We start from the raw sequence: 5,160 nt of genomic DNA, 5'->3' as shown, positions 1-5,160 counted from the left end.
GCTTGGTAAAGTGGAGGGTGGATGATAAAGAGGACCTCTAATGAGATGGATTGGCACAGTGACAGCAACGAAGGGTCCAAACACAACCACTGTGAGGATGATGTAGGGTCAGCAGTGTTTCATTCTGTTGTATCTTTTTACCATACTTGTTCAATCTGTATACTGAGCAAATGGTCTATGAAGCTGGACTATATGAAGAAACTCTTGTGGCATCAAGATCTGAGGAAGATTTGCAAGGCCCCAGTCTGTGTCCCTGCATCTCACATTACTCCTCCAACAGCATGAGCTTCACCAAATGCTCCACCACCTTCTCCACCAACTATCGGTCCCGGGGCTCCGTCCGGCTGTCCAGCCAGCGAGTCCGGCCAAGCAGTAGTGCAGCCAGTGCAGCCCCATGGTTCGGGCTCTTGGGTCTCCGTGTCCCATGCCAGCAGCTTTCGTGGTAGCTGGGCAGGGGGAATGGCTGGGGGTGTGGTTGGGGAGGATATCCGGGGGTGGAAGTAGCTGGGGATCTAGTGGGAATCGGGGGAATCCTGGACAAGAAGGAAACCATGCAAGACCTCAAGGATGGCCTGGCCTGCTACCATGAAAGAGTGAGGAGCTTGGATACTGAAAATCAGAGTCTGGAGAGCAAAATCCAGGAACACCTGGAGAAGAGAGGACCCAGGTCAGGGACGCGAGTCAATATTTTAAGACCATAGAGGACTTGAAGCCTCAGATCTTTGACAATTCTGTGGACAATGCCCACATCGCTCTGCAGATTGACAATGCCCAGCTGGCTGCTGGTGACTTCAGACCAAGTATGAGAAGGAGCTGGCCATGCACCAGTCTATGGAGAGCGACATGCATAGGCTCCGCAAGGTCATTGATGATCCAATATCAGGTGGCTACAGCTGGAGACAGAGATTAAGGCTCTCAAGGAGGAACTGCTCTTCATGAAGAAGAACCAGAGGAGGAAGTAAAGGGCCTACAAGCCCAGATTGTCAACTCTGGGCTGACGGTGGAAGTGACCTCGGTAAGATCATGGCTGACATCCGTGCCCAGTATGACGAGCTGCCTCAGAAGAATCAAGAGGAGCTAGACAAGCACTGGTCCCAGCAGATTGAGGAGAGCACCACAGTCGTCACCTCTCAGTCTGCTGAGATAGGAGCTGCAGAGGTGACACTCACTGAACCAAGACAGACAGTCCAGTCCTTAGAAACTGACCTGGACTCAATGAGAAATCTGAAGGCCAGCTTGGAGAACAGCCTATAGGAGATGGGCCCACTATGCCATGCAGATGGAGCAGCTTAACACGGTCCTGCTGTCCCTGGAGTCAGAACTGGCACAAACCCGGGCCCAGGAGTATGAGGCCCTGCTGCACATAAAGGTCAAGCTAGAAGCTGAGATCACCACCTACCACCGGCTTCTGGAAGATGGGGATGATTGTAGTCTAGGTGATGTCATGGACAGCAGCAACTCCCTGAAAACCATCCACAAGACCAGCACCGGAAGGATTGTGGGTGGCAAAGTGGTATCTGAGACCAACCACACCAAAATTCTGAGACGTTGAGGCAGCAGAACCAGGGTACTCTTTGAGGAATGAGAGGTCATTTGAGGTCATTTGGGAAAAAATGAAAGATCTGAGGGAGATTTATTAGCAAGCTACGATATGCAGTTGGACATAACCTTGTTTGCTGAAAGTGAAGAGGACGTGAAGCACACCTCTTGTAGGAATGAGATAGCTGGAAGGTTGTGCTCAGTGAGGACTGTTGACCAGAGCATCTATTTATGGAACCTATGTGTGGTTTGGGATCCCTCACCGCGTGATGGCTGGCATCAGGATATTTAGACTCCTCACATGGCAGCTCAAGGCTCTAAGAAGGCAATGCAGAAATATCCAGTATTCTTCAAAGCTAGTCTCAGAACTATCACAAGATCACTTTTACTCTGCATTAGTCAAGCAAGTCGCTAAGGTCAGCTCAATTAAAGGGAGGAGAAAGTGATTTCTCCCCTCAATGTCAGGAATAACAAGGAACTGACAGCCATATTTAATCTACCAAATCTACACTTCCCTTCTTCCCATGACCCAGGCTTCCCATATGCCATGATTCTAGGAATCCGATCTTAGATGTGTGTGTATAGTACTAGACTTCCCACTTGCCCAACTCACCATGACCTCAGCCCACAAGGAATTTTACCAGAACAAAGAGAACATCTTTCTGGCTCACCATTAATAACCAACTTAATGCTCTAGTGAATGCTGATTTGATTGTACGTAGTCCAGCAAGCTCTTTGCTGACCAAGATCATCCGCAACCAGCATCCTTGGTTCCACCTATGAAGACCATTTGGTAGTCAATCCAGTAGTTTGGAAATTGAGGTGAAGGACCACTAGGGACTTCTCACTGCAGAGGAAGGAGGTAGAATTGAGGGACAGAGAGAAGCTGAAATGAGACCTCAGACAACCCCATGAGAAGTTCTAGATTAGAGTTGCTCTTCAGAGATGTCCCAAATCAAGGCCAGTGGTCCGGATCTTGGTATCCCTAATCATCAGAAGGAATGGGATTATAGGTGCAGTCCTTCCTGTGACAGAAGCTAATTACCAGTGAGAGATTCTGCTGTGACTCATCAGTAACCTTAATTATGTTCACCATTCCAATTAGTCATCCAAACCAGAGATAAATGGGACATTATGATAATGACACCAGGACAGCATGCAATGTTCTCTCAGCCCCTGTATCTCCTTTTTTAGATAAGAAGATAAAGACACAGAGAGGGTAAGCAGCTCTCTCACAACTACTAATCCCTAGCAAACAGTAAGTAGTAAAGCTAGGCTTCACAACCTTTCAGCCGGTTCCAGAGACAGATTTTCAAGAGATTGCTGAAGTGAAATTAACAAGGCATGGTGATTTTCTTCGTTATGGAGTATGAACTGGGGAGTCAAAGAGATCCCAGCAGCAGATGGCAAGGCATTCACACGTTGTCAAAGCAAGGTGAGAAGTATTAGAGGCAGGGAAGGACAGAGAGGCATATGGAAGACTTTCAGTGAACTGGATTACAATCACTTCTCTGTCTTTAATACAACAACTGGAACCTGAAAAATAGCTTTTTATATAAAGTTACATCCTAAATTTTTCCATTTGTTGTTTATTTTACAAAAAAAAAAAATATGATCAAATAATATCTTCTATGTCTTCTTTTTCTTTTGCCTCGATGAACAACGTATTTTTAAATTGGAATTTGGGTGAAAAGCCACAGATCAATTTGTTTTCCATTCAACAATTTAAACACGTTGTGTTTTCTATCATTAGTTACAACTCCCTCAGTATAAAGCACTCTTGCCACTTCCTCTCTGGGCTTCCCTTTTCTTTCTCCTTCTTTCCTGTCTCTTCCTGCCTTCTAGGTTTGCTCTCATAGGGTTAATTGTTGTGAGAAATACATTCCTCTTGAATGATATTATTCACACATGTTGTTATTGTTGTTGGGTGCCATCAAGTCAGTTGCAACTCATAATGACCCTATGTACAACAGAAGGATTGAAGTTGTCAAAGACTTCATTCTTCTTGGATCAACTATCAACACTCATGGAAGCAGCAGTCAAGAAATCAAATGACATATTGCATTAGGCAAATCTGCTGCACAAGACCTTTTAAAGCATTGAAGAGCAAAAATGTCAGCTTGAAGACTAAGGTGCACCTGACCCAAGCCATGGTATTTTCAATATCCTCATATGCATGGGAAAGCTGGATAGTGAATAAGGAAGACCGTAGAAGAATTGATGCATTTGAATTACGGTGTTGGAGGAGAATATTGAAAGTTTCATGGGCTGCCATGAAATAGATCTGTTTTGGAAGAAGGGCAGCCAGAGTGCTCCTTGGAGGCCAAGGTGGCCAAACTTCGTCTCTCATACTTTGGACATATTGTCAGGAGACACCAGTCACTGGAGGATATTATGTTTGGTAAGGTGGAGGGTCAGAGAAAAAGAGGCAGACCCCCAATGAGATGGATTGGCCAAGTGGCAGCCTTGATGGACTCAAGCGTGGCAACAGTAGTGAGGTTGGCCCAGGATCGGGCAGTGTTTCGTTCTGCTGTGCATAGGTTGCTATGAGTTAGTACTGACTCGATGGCACCGAACAACAACAGCAGAAGGAAACACTGCCTGGTCCTGCACTACCCTCACAATCACACCTCTGTTAGAGCCCATTGTTGCAGCCACGGTGTCAATCCATTTTCTTGAGGGTCTTCCTCTTTGTCGCTGACTCTCTGCTTTACCAAGCATGATGTCTTTCTCTGGAGATTGAGCTCTCCTGGCATGTCCAAAGTACATGCCCTCTCTTCTAAAGAGGATGCCAGCTGTACTTCTTCTAAGAAAGATTTATTGGTTTTGATGGCACTCCAAGGTCTATTCACTGTTTTTTGCCAATACCATAATTCAAAGGAATAATTTCTCTTCAACCTTCTTTATTCATTGTCCTCACTGTATAGATCTGTCATTTGGGGGTCAAGAGTAATCTCTGGGGATGACCTCAGTCTCAGGTTTGGAGAGTGACTAAGAGTCATCATCTCAGGGGCTGCATCTGTCTCGATCAAACCAGCAAGTCTGGTCTTTCTTATGATTTTGAATTTTGTTTCACATTTTTCTCCTCTTGTGTCCAGGACATCCTATTATCCACACGAGAATGATTAACAGTGGCAGCCAAGCACCATCTGATTCTTTTGGTCTCAGTGGAGCAGAGATTGATGTACACATGCCCATTGTTGTTGTTTGTTGTTAGGTGCCATCAAGTCGGTACCAACCCATAGTGACCTTATGCACAGCAGAATAAAACACTGCCCGATCCTGGGCCAACCTCACTGCTGTTGCCATGCTTGCATCCATCGATGCTGCCACTTGGCCAATCCATCTCGTTGGAGGCCTTCCTCAATTTCTCTGACCCTCCACCTTACCAAAATGATATCCTTCTCCAGTGATTGGTCCCTCCTGACAATATGTCTGAAGTATGAGAGACGAAGTTTGGCCATCTCGGCCTCCAAGGAGCACTCTGGCTGCACTTCTTCCAAAACAGATCTATTGGTTCTTTTGGAAGCCCATGGCACTTTCAATATTCTCCGTCAACACCATAATTCAAAAGCATCAATTCTTCTATTGTCTTCCTTATTCACTGTTCAGCTTTCCCAT

The 5,160-nt window shown here is 45.7% G+C and overlaps 1 pseudogene; it reads left to right on the top strand.

Moving 5' to 3' along the window:
- The first annotated feature begins 281 nt into the window (after positions 1–281).
- Positions 282–1,552, top strand: LOC102840910 (annotated as a pseudogene).
- The last annotated feature ends 3,608 nt before the right edge of the window (positions 1,553–5,160 follow it).

This window comes from Chrysochloris asiatica, unplaced genomic scaffold (genome assembly GCF_000296735.1).
Source record: "Chrysochloris asiatica unplaced genomic scaffold, ChrAsi1.0 scaffold00025, whole genome shotgun sequence".
NCBI classification, from domain to species: Eukaryota; Metazoa; Chordata; class Mammalia; order Afrosoricida; family Chrysochloridae; genus Chrysochloris; species Chrysochloris asiatica.
This window is presented reverse-complemented; position numbering and strand designations above follow the sequence as displayed.